Source organism: Podarcis cretensis, assembly GCF_951804945.1.
Source record: "Podarcis cretensis genome assembly, chromosome: 11".
Taxonomy (NCBI): domain Eukaryota; kingdom Metazoa; phylum Chordata; class Lepidosauria; order Squamata; family Lacertidae; genus Podarcis; species Podarcis cretensis.
The window spans coordinates 41,432,172-41,444,282 of record NC_137180.1 but is presented as its reverse complement, the minus strand read 5'-3'; the positions used below and the strand labels follow the sequence as shown (position 1 = coordinate 41,444,282).

General features: G+C 43.7%; 1 protein-coding gene across 1 annotated transcript in view; it reads right to left on the bottom strand.

Moving 5' to 3' along the window:
• Positions 1-6,091, bottom strand: part of PDE4D (phosphodiesterase 4D) — a 645,912-nt gene extending 639,821 nt beyond the window's left edge. Inside the window, exon 1 of the mRNA XM_079995470.1 lies at positions 6,011-6,091. The gene's annotated coding sequence lies outside the window, so the exon portion shown is untranslated. The remainder of the gene's footprint in view (positions 1-6,010) is intronic.
• Positions 6,092-12,111: the final 6,020 nt, after the last annotated feature.

Genomic DNA, 12,111 nt, shown 5'->3' with positions numbered 1-12,111 from the left:
AATTAAGTACTTAACCTGAGGTACCACTGTATAGTCAAACTGTCCCCATTACCTGGGGATTGTTAAATCACTATCAGTTTGCATCCAGGAAAGCTTTTTTGGTGTCTGGCGGGGAGATGCCTATTTGATTTTTTTCTCAGTGTTGCTGGACTACAACTCCCAGCAGCCTCAGCAAGCATGGCCAGTGGCCAGGGAAGATGGACATCTTAGAGTGGCTGGGGCAATGCCTGGAGAGCATTCACAGGTTCCCCACAAAGGCTTTAGATGTTTTCCAAGAAGCATGGGGCCATTTAACTGTGAACAGGTCACAATCATCTGGGAATATGTTTAAAAATGACTCTAGCATAGAGGCACGAAAGACCCTCATGAGGAGCTTCCACTCACATAATTGAGTGATTTAGAGGTTTAGAGATGTGTCCCTGATAAGGCTGACATACAGACATACACACACTCCCCCCCCCCCCAAAAAAAAAACCCCACAATAAATTGGACGACAGAGCACATGATTTGAAGGAACAATGCTCAATTGTTGGTCTGGGAAAGATCTGGCGACCTACTGCCAGCCTGAGTGGACAGTACTAGTCTACATGGGCAAACGCTCTGGCCTAGCACAAGACAGATTCATACACTGGCTGCTGTGGTGTGCTGCAGACACACATATTGTGGCATGAGCTTTTCTAAACATTTGTAGGGACAAATCAGAAATTTGTTTCAGCTGCATTTTAAACCTTATTAATTCACCAACCTGTGACATATGCAGATCAGAATGCAGCTATAAATTGGATTACACACTTCTCTGAAACTGCATCACAAAATTCAATTACAATGAGAAAGCTTATTTTTAGGAGAATTTAAGTATGAATTTTCCATACTTTAAAAAAAACCAACACAATAAAACCCAGGGTGGAACAGACCTATGACTGAGCAGATGTGAAACTGAAATAGACAGATGCCTCAGTATCCATCAGATGCTAGCCTTGTATTTCTGCTGAGTTTGCCATACAAGGTCTCAAAATATTCAATTGTAATTAATTTTATGTCCATTTGATACAGCAGGAAGCCAATACATCAGAGGTTTACACAATTAGCCCACAGATCAGCCCAGAATTGCATATACGATCCAGCACCACACAGGAATCATTTGAAGTCCACTAATTTCCCCTATGCAAAATATGTTCAAGTTTAAATATTGGATATTCTTGAATATATGACAAGCTTGGAAATGTTTCCGAAATGTTTCCCCACAGTGTCTGTAAGCAAAAATTCCACATTAAAGGACTTGAAGCAGAAATGCACTGCTGTTAAATAGCTGTGAAGAAGGCTTAATAATTTAGCCTGCTGTTTCCCCAGATGCTTGAAGGACATAAAAGATCTTTATGTGATTGCCAGAACTCTTCTCTCCACACACAAAAAAGAAGGAAGGAAAGTATGTGAGGAATTAAGACATGTCATGGCTTCAGCAGCCTTCACACAACCTGATACCATCCTGACGTTTTGGACACCAGTTCCCATTAATTCCCAGCCACCATGGCCAGGGCAGCAGGTTGATGAAGGCTAGAGTAATGTCAAATGCGGAAGAATCTGAATACTACAACAGAAATGCAATGGTGAGTAGGGATTTGCGCTGAGAGCACAAGGAAGCACCAGAGAGGTTTCCCCCTCCGCATGACTAGCAGTCTGGTGCCAAATGCTGGCTGAGGGAGCTCTAATGCCGACGACAGTGAGGATACCAGCTGTGCTTTACAAGATACGCTTTGGGGATTGGACCCACGTATACGGATTGTTCGTTTTCCAAGCAAGAATCCAGATTTGCCTGCTGTCGGTTCTGAAACAGAAACACAAAATGCCAACAGAGCATGAACTTTCTCTCTGTGCTTTTTTAATGCTGTTGAGACCACAAGGACAGTCTGATCCTGCAAAGGTCCCAGTCCATGGTGGGTTGCAGGTGCTAGCACATACTACAAGGGGTGGATGTAAACTGAGAGCCAGCTGCTTTGTGCAACTGAAGAATTACCATATTTTTCCGTGTATAACACGCCCCCATGTATAAGACGACCCCTATTTTTTGGGACCGCAAAAAAAGGGGGGAATTGCCCAAAGTTGTTCAGCTTTTGCAGTGGGGGGGGAGATTGCCCAGAGTTGAGCTTTTTTGGGGGGGGTCACTGCTGCCAATCACTCTACAGCCTGCCCACCACTACAAATCACACGCATCTCCGCAGCCACCAATCGTCTGCACACTCGCCACCAAAAGCCCACCTGCCCAATCAACGCAACCACAGCCGATTGCACACATGCCTTGCCGCTGCCATAAGTCAACATCCAATTGCCGCAGCCGCAGCCAGTCATCAGTAGGCCTTGCTGCAGCAACCAATCACACGCCCGATCGCTGCTGCCAATCTCCTGCTGGCTGCTGCTACCAATCGCCCATCCCCCTCTGCTATCCATGTACAAGACAACCCACAATTTTTGCCTATTATTTCTAAGGAAAAAAATATCGTCATACACGGAAAAATACGGTACCCTTGCACAATGAGGTGGAATCAGAATTGCAACTGTGGTTCTGTACTGCACCTCATCCAGGGTTTTTTATCACGGAGGCGACTTTGCAGGGTCCCCACTACAATGCAAATGTGGGACAGCATTACAGAGATGGGACGGGCATCCTTACAGCACAATCTTAACTATGCTCTTTTTTCCCCAATGGTCCTGATGTCCTAAAAAGTTTGCAAAGGTCTCCACTCTAAGGTGGTTTAAAGCAGGGTTCCCCAACCTTGGGTCTCCAGCTGTTTTCGGGCTGCAATTCCCATCATCCCTGACCACTGGTCTTGTTAGCAAGGGATGATGGGAGTTGTAGTCCAAAAACAGCTGGAGACCCAAGGTTGGGGAACACTGGTTTAAAGCACTCCCTGCATACCTGCAACATGATTGAACTTTCTCTTCAATCACTTCCTGAGGTCTTTTCCCTTCTGCCAGACCCTCCCCTGCCCCCCCCACTCCTCAATGACTTGTGCCATTATTTTTACTGGTCTTGCTCCTCTGCTTTAAACAGAAGCCTGTCCAATGGTTAGCAATGCAGCTGGAGCTTTTTCCACTACTTATTTCCATGCTAGGAAAAGCTATACCTGCTTATTTTCTATGTGGCAGGCTGCTGTTAAAAAGTAATTGAGCAGGGCTATAAAAATAACAACGCAGCAGCGACTGCTCTGGTTAGAAACAAAACAGCATCTGCCAGTAGCCTAAAGATTAACTGGGCAATTGCAGCATGAGAAGCACCTACCTTGTTATGTGCACTTTCAGACGCTCAGGAATGAAAGCCCTTTTCTCCACTAAGCTTCCTTTTACACCCATTGTTTGCATACACTCAGACATCCCAAAAACCCTCTGAGCCCTATTGCCACAAAGCACAGAGCCCCCACGGTATGCTTTTTACTAACCTTGCCCTTCTAGGGTGGCCACTTGTACATCAGCTGGCACCCCCAAAAAGAGAACACATGAGCAAACCATTTTCACTAAGCCAGATATTGTTGGACTCCCAACATCATATTGACACATAGAATTGTAGAGTTGGAAGGGATCCTCTGAGGATCATCTAGTCCAACCCCCTGTAATGCAGGAATAGGCAGCTGTTTCATACAGCGATCAAACCTGCAACCTTGGCATTATCATCAGCATGCTCTAATCAACTGAGCTCTCCAGGCAGCCTGAACCTGATCAAGGATGATGGGAGTCCAACAACATGTGAATGGACACAGGTCCCCCAGCCTGGCATAAGCTAATAGAGTACCTGGATAGATTAAAAACAAATAAGAAAAAGACTATAATTTAAACCTAAATAGATATCTCAGCATAGCAGAGAAGACTGCAACCAGGTTACCTTTGCATCTGCTTGGTCTGATGCCCAGGAATCAGCAACTAGAAGACCTTTGCTCTTCCTTATCTTTCAGCTTATGACTGGACAGGCCTTCAAACAGATGACTATTTCATTTAGAGGACTGTCCTCTGTAAAGCAGGGCACATCACCACTCTATTTACATCTGAAAGTTTTCCCTCTGGTCTGCCACAAAGCCCTGCCCCTGCACAAGCCAGCTCCCACGCAGATTGGCTGTTAAAGCCTCGTGAGCATCCCGTCTCGCCATGATTAGAAAGGAGGGGAGAAACCTCTCCCACCTGCTCCAAAACCAGGAAGGAGCCAACCACCCACTACCCCTGCCTTGCTACAATTGCCACCCCCCACAATACCACAAGGACAGGTATTCATTTCACTAAAGTTAACTTCTGCTGTTGCACAGAAACGCTGTTTGCTAACCATCTTGACCACTGTCAAATTATCAAACAGGCTAACCAAGGTCAGGCCTACTGGAATTGGCACAATATGGCACCTGCCACCCCCAAAATTTCCTGGTATAAGGGCCCTTCTCAGGAGCACAGGCCCTTTTCAATCTATGGCACTGGTTTGGGATTATGTCAGTGCTGAAGTAAAAGAACCGATATTGTGTTACTGTTATTGTAACTGAGCTCCTGTATTGCAACATACAAGATCCATGTCTCTGGGGAGACTGACATGTGTATAAGTACTATTTGGACGCATTAGCTACTTCAGCTGTTTACAGAATCTAAAAAACGGTCAAGGCTGAAGTGCATCTAAGAAAGGAGTTTAACTGACACGGAACTAGCCAGCAAAACCAGTTGTGTAAAGTTCAGTAAGCCTGATTTGCCAAGTGCCCTGGGATTTGTCAAATACAACAGCTTTCACCAATGGGACAATGGCAACTAAGACGATGCGTAACAGAAAGGGGGGTGGAATACACAAAAGCAAGTGGAGCTACGCAATTTTTCCATGCTCTCATCCCCCAAGCTCCACAAAGCCTCCCTCACCTAACCAGATATAATGCAAAACCCTAGCAGAAACCTCGACTATGTACAGCAGCCTTGATTTCAAGTTTATTAGTCTTCTTGCACTTTTTTTTTGACATGAAAGGGCTATTGATGAACTGAGAACAATGCCATACAGAACCACAACACATTACTTTATAACCTAGCAAACCAAAACAAAGCCCCAATCTCCGAGCAGTGAGAGATTCCAGGTATGCTTACCCAGGGTTCGGTTTCCTTAGAATGAAGTTCGTTCTGTTGTGTGTTTAGGATACAGTGGTACCTCGGGTTAAGTACTTAATTTGTTCTGGAGGTCCATACTTAACCTGAAACTGTTCTTATCCTGAAGCACCACTTTAGCTAATGGGGCCTCCTGCTGCCGCCGCGCTGCCGGAGCCCGATTTCTGTTCCCACCCTGAAGCAAAGTTCTTAACCTGAAGCACTATTTCTAGTTTAGCGGAGTGTGTAAACTGAAGCGTATGTAGCTTGAAGCGTATGTAACCCGAGGTACCACTGTATATTGTTTTATTTACACATATATACAACCCGAGAACAAGATGGAGGGGCTCTAAGCATTAACACCCCAGGAGATCTTGCTTCCCCATTAAGCTTCCAGGGGAGCCCCAAAGCCCAGTACAGATCAAGAATGTCTCTGTATCCAGTTTCAGGCCTGCTTCCAACCCATATCAACAGCAGTGGCTTTTGCTCTCCTACCTAACTGCTGAATGAGCAGAGGTTGGGGGGAAGGCCCACCCATTTGTTCTATGGCACAGAACAACTTCTTTGTTTATGCTACTTAACTAACCAAAAGCATTACCGTAATAGAGGAACTGGCTTGGCAAGCTTGTTCTTATACATTCTACTCTCACAGATACAGGATTCCAATAACTAGAAGGGACTCAGGGTATCATCCAGACTGACCCCACCTCTCAAACTCAGAAGAGCGTTATGGTTTAAAATTTTATCATGTAACACTAGCAAAACAAACAGAACAATATCAAAGTGGCAGTCAAATATGTGTGACAAAACACAACACTGTTTTTTTCAATAGCATATCCAATAGTGTATATCAGCAAAGCACAGAAATGCATTCCTCATTCATCAATATTCTATATTTTTCAGGTGTTTTCCCACTCACCTTTTCACATCCTGGAAAATGTTAAAGGAAGACAGTTGCTAAAATGAGAGCTTGATGGGATAATTGTTCACCTGTGCTTTTCTGCTGCTTTTCTTCTGAAAATTGCTTGCTTCAGAAAGATGCTCACTGTGCAGGAGTCAATTTGTTTATTGTCTGTGTTGTGATAAAGCACATGCAATGGTGCAGGGAAAAGGAACAAGTTCATAGCTGTAGGAGGGGCCTTGCGCCTTCCAGAGGCAAGAGAGAAAGATGTCACCCCTGGATGTTGTCTGTGTATTTGATAGGATGGCTGCCTGCTGTTAGAAGCTCTAGGCCTCAGTTTTGGTTTCTATTAAAGCAAAGATTAAGTTCCTTTGTTAAGTAGCAGTTCTTACTGAAAGCTTGCCAACCCCTCTGGCTCAACTACAGCATATACTGTTACTGCAGGGTGATTCTCTTTGTTAGAGTCACTGAGGCAGCTGTAATAATTAAGGAAAAGGAATACAAGTGGCTTCTGGTTCTGAGAACCAATCAGAGGCTTGGAAGAAAAGGAAGGCCCAACAAGGCCACAATCACACCATCCATTTAAAATGCTATAATACCACTTTAAACTGCCATGGCTTCCCCCAAAGAATTCTGGGAACTGTAGTTTGTTAGGGTGCTGAGAGTTGTTAAAAGGCCCCTATTCCTCTCACATAGTACAATTCACAGAGTTCCCTCGAAAGCAGCATTGTTTGTTAAACCACTCGGGGAACTGTAGCTTTTTAAAAACTAAAAACAAAACAAAAAAGTGATTAAGAATGTCAATATGTTGTTGCTGGGAGGGAAGTAAACATATAATACATACAAATAAAATGAATATGCTTTACAGTGCAATCCCATGCATGATTACTTGAAAGCAACCCCACCCACCTTGTGGCCAGCAGAATATACTTTCATGTAAACATGGCAAGGAGTTCAGCCTAACTCTCCTACTGAAATCATGGAGTGGCAAAATAGTTAACTTTTGGTTGTTCTGCAGGCCTGGGTCAGTGGATTCTTCTGTAATCTTACTGTCAATGTGACCAGACCTCTGTTATTACATTGCTCCTTACATGAGGAAGATACTTTGGTGGGTGATTTATTTATTTTTATTAAAGTCCTCAAACGTTTATAAACAGGAAAGGCAAAGCATGGTAATTCTTAAAGTGTCTAGAGCCTTCCCTTAAGCCAACTTCTGATGGAGGAATTTTAAAATAAAGATAATGCTTTTGTTTTGCTTTGTAAGCCTTTCCTTACGTCCTGCTCTCCAACATTTCAGCTCTCCAACATTTCAGCCTTTTCTGGAGATGCTGAGCCTTGAACCTGGGACATGGCTGATGCTCTACCACTGAGCTACCCACGGCCCTTCCTCTGAAGTCATCATTGCTGCATCTGAAAGGAGTGGTCCAGGTGTGCTTGGGCCTCTCTCTTTGGATCCCAGCCACATCCTCTGTCCCTTATAGGTGTTGCAGTTGAACAGTCCATCCCTTTTGCCTTTAAAATAAATGTTCAGTTAAAGTATCTGACAAGAAGGAGGAAAGGATTCAAGTCTGTTGACCTTTTAAGTATTTATGCTTAATTATAATAAGCCTAGACCTGGAACAAGATCGACTCTTGCATAATGTTTTGTTTTGTTTGGTCTCGTTTCCACAACGTATGGGATGGGTTCCGTGCTGGGTTTCTTTAAATTATATATTATTTTAAAAATAGTCTCAATGGGTGCATTGTCCAAGGACTCCAATATGTGAGTCATCCCTCTCCATTTCTAGATATTTCCTTTCACCTGCTAATAGAGGCAGGTAAGGATTCCAGAGGACTCTCTCTGTGTGGTTTTTGCTCCCTGCTGCTGGATGGGGAGAAGTGGGGTGGACAAGACACCAGAGAGTGGTCTTTTTAAGTACAGACACATAGTAGTTATACAAAGACTGATTTTCAGTGTAAAGGTCTGAAGATGAGTATGTACACAGGGGCTTTGAGATTCTTGCTGAGCCCATTCAAATCTAGAACTGGGGCAGAAATGTGATTCAGTTTTCATGTAAAGGCAAATCTACCTATTACACACTTTCTGAAACAATATACAAACTAGAACACAAACACCCATCAAAATTTGCACTTCTCCAAACAAGTAATGTATTGAATAAAATGCATGTACTAGATAAAGCATGCCTTAAAATGCATATATTTATGAAAGTAACAGACGAAAAAGCATTATATATGAGGAAACTGTAGATTATGCAAAATTGCAAACAAAAATGTATATATTGGGAGAAAAATCACATGAGGGCTTTCATGAGGACTAAAAAAAAAAAGGATTTGAGAAACTGAAATTGACAGATTCACCCATCCTTACTTGAGAAGGCTAGCTCAGTTTGTAGAGCACAAGACTCTTAATCTCAGGGTTGTGGGTTCAAGCCCCATGTTGGGCAAAAGATTCCTGTAATGCAGGGGGTTGGACTAGATAACCCTCATGGCCCCTTCCAACTCTACAATTCTATGAGAAGTCAGCCTATGGGAATAAATTGCTGCATCTGAAGAGGCCCACCCACATCCATCCCCACTCCACCCCACACAATCTAGATATACGAAAAGGGAGAACCATTTTCAACATTTTGTACTTATCTGGATTCAAATTTCCATCACACTCCATGAGAAAATTGATACTCCAAGATTATAACCAACCAGGGATCAACGTCACATAGTGTCCATTTGTTTCAATGGGACTCACCCAGGTCATCCTAGGACTGCAATCGCAATGAAAACAGTAGGGCATGCTCTTGAATAAATGCACACAAGGCGGGTCGTAAGGCTCCAATTCTCAAACCATTTTCTTTGTAATCGTCCCAAAGCTGCAGCAAATTATTCAAGAGCTGAATTCCAAATGGTTTCTTGTATGTAAAGTGAATGGCTAATAGCAGAGATCAAAAGCAAACTGTCAGTAAGTCTGAGCAATGAACAGTTTTGAATGATGAGGGATGTCCTTTCCTGCTCATAAGTAAGGCCTTAAGAAACGTTGATGGAATGCACAAGTCATAAATATTCTGACTTTAACCATGAGTTCCTTGTACCAGACAGCCTCTGTCGCTGTTACTATTTCCCCCTTCAACACAAGGTGTAGGATGGGATGGAACATCCTGTTCCATTTTAAATTCAGTTCCCCACATTTCCTCAGCAGTTTACAATTAAAATACAATAAATCCCCATTAAAATATGCATGGAACAACAAAGTAAATAAACAGGGAAGATCAGCTCATCTGTAGCTGTGGGGCTGTTAAGAAGATAGGAAAGCTCTTGGATTTGTGGGAGGAAGCAAAGGATGTAAATTCAATCAATATTGTCCTGGCCCTCACTGCCAGATGAAGAACTCAAACTCCCAAAGGTTTCTGCCAAAGACTTTAATGCTTAAATCAGAGCTGTGCATAAGCAAGGCACAATTACAAGGTACAGCAGGAGTGCAGGAGAATACACGTCCGGGAGCAAGCTAAGGTGTTGATCCATCAAATAACATGCTTCCTGCACCTTCCTTATGCCAGCCAGAATCCCAAGACGGGGCAAGCAAACTGAAACTACAGCTGGGCTGAGCTTGCAAGGTCCATTTGTGTCAGTTCTGGTGTCTCTGTGTCCTAGGAGGTGGAGATGGAGTCAATGCCTGTTTGGCGTCAGATTCAATCTCAGCGGCCTCTATGGTTCTATGACAGGAGGGATCTAACTAGCTGTGTCCCGTGTCACTAGAGCAGAATGCTTCTCTGCCAACCTGCTTGGTCCCTCCCCAGGAACTAACTCACCATCCTCCATGCTCCTTCCCTGACCCTTCTTGGTCATGTCCCACTGATGCTTTCCCAATCTCTGCTAGGATGCTCCCCAGCTCCAGCTAACTGTGCTCTTCCCAGTCCTCTTCGGGATCAAACTACCCCCTCCACGACATAAACAAAAAAAGAAATAAAATCCACTTTAATAATCACAGCAATCAGATGGTGGTAAACCTCAGATACAGACCTTCATGCGAGGAAGTTTCCCTGCCGCCAAATCGGCCTGTACCAATTTCCTCTTCAAAACTTGAAGAGAGTCAATTACATCTGAGTGTTGTTATGTATTGATGTCATCTCCACAATGACCTTGTTTTTATAATGCTGTAGGTACTTGATAAAAAGCTTCTTATCCTAATGAGCCGTATAGCGGGAGGAAAGGACGGCAAGGTCGAGAGCGTATGTGCTAATAAGACAAGCAACGGAAGTATTCGTATTACTCAGCATCAAAACAAATTGCAACACCTTCCACCTTCCCTGAGAACATTGTTTACGGCTGGCCAAGAGACAGCGTTCTCAACAAGGCCAATGTAAAATTGATTGCATCTGTGGAACAGCCAGGAATAAATAAATGAATTGTTTTATTATAAGTAGTGTTTTCCCTAATAATGCAAAGCAGACGAGGCAACAAACAAAATGCGGTGTTTGTGTGTTAAAATCTGTAAGTCTACCCATTATTAATGCATTACATATTTGCATTACATTACATATCTTTGTTACAGGGACGCGGGTGGCGCTGTGGGTAAAACCTTAGCGCCTAGGACTTGCTGATCGCATGGTCAGCGGTTCGAATCCCCGCGGCGGGCTGCGCTCCCGTCGTTCGGTCCCAGCGCCTGCCAACCTAGCAGTTCGAAAGCACCCCCGGGTGCAAGTAGATAAATAGGGACCGCTTACTAGCGGGAAGGTAAACGGCGTTTCCGTGTGCTGCGCTGGCTCGCCAGATGCAGCTTGTCACGCTGGCCACATGACCCAGAAGTGTCTGCGGGCAGCGCTGGCTCCCGGCCTATAGAGTGAGATGGGCGCACAACCCTAGAGTCTGTCGAGACTGGCCCGTACGGGCAGGGGTACCTTTACCTTTACATATCTTTGTTACCTACATAGGCAGATTTTTCTTTCTCCTCTATCTCTAGTAACACCTATTGAACTCAGTGGGGCTTACTTCTCAGTAAACATGTATAGAGTCATTTACACTTTACATAAAAGGGCCACAAGCAAGCAAGCAAGCAAGCAAATAAATAAATGAATAACATTCTAAATGCCTGAAAGCCTGTTTTTCTATTTATCGTTTGAAACATCATAGCATCAAGAGCTGGAAGGGATTCCAAAGGTCATCGAGCCCCACGCTCTGCAATGCGGGAATCACAGCTGCATTTTGAGGCACAACTTATTCTGCAGCTGGTTAATATTTTGTTATTTTAAATTAAAGCTCTTTTGTTGGCTAGGACTATTTCTGTGATACATAAATAAGAAGTTAAAAATAAACCGAAATGTTATAATGAGGAGTGACCACTCTTAAACAAGTGGCAAGGGATATCTTTATTTTTTTCCACTTTCAGTCTCTAAATACCCAATATATTAGTAGCACGGGGCATCAGAAAGCTAAGCGATGCCACTATGTATGTAGCTTCTACCTCTTTCATTGAGGTTATGCACGCACATCTCTACTTTAGTTGCTACTGTGAGCTGCCACGGGACTGACCTCTGCTGGAAAGAGTTTTGATTGCACCGTAAGTTTTCATGCACTGAACAGAACTCCTCAAAATAAACCAAAAATATACATACCTATATTTGAGATTGAGCTTCAAAAGCATCCTCCCTCGTTCCATCATGCAGGTTCACAGCCAACGTATTCTGGGGCAAAAAAACTGACATTGCCCAGGAGGTTAATCACGTAAAGAGAGCCTCTGGCCAGCAACTATTCCCTGAATCAATGAACTGGAAGTGCCATGTGACGGCTCCTGCTTACATAATTTTCTTGACACATCAGCATTATAAGTAACCCAACGATGGATCTTTGCAATAGATCATGATGACGTTTAGCACTAGGTTCGCCAAAAATGCCAGGACAGCATTTAGCACACCTGGAAACAAAATGATTATAAAGACGGAGGCGGTGGGGGAACAGAACAGAACATCAGACGCAAAGAGACTTACAATATTACCTCCTACCATATTGGGTGCTTCTAGAGCTTCAGCCAGTCCCAACATCCTTGTACTGGTTTGAGCAGGGCCTGACAAGCCTAGTGGCCAGCAGAAAACTAGTTTCTCTCATATAGAAGTTCATACCCATAGCAAAAC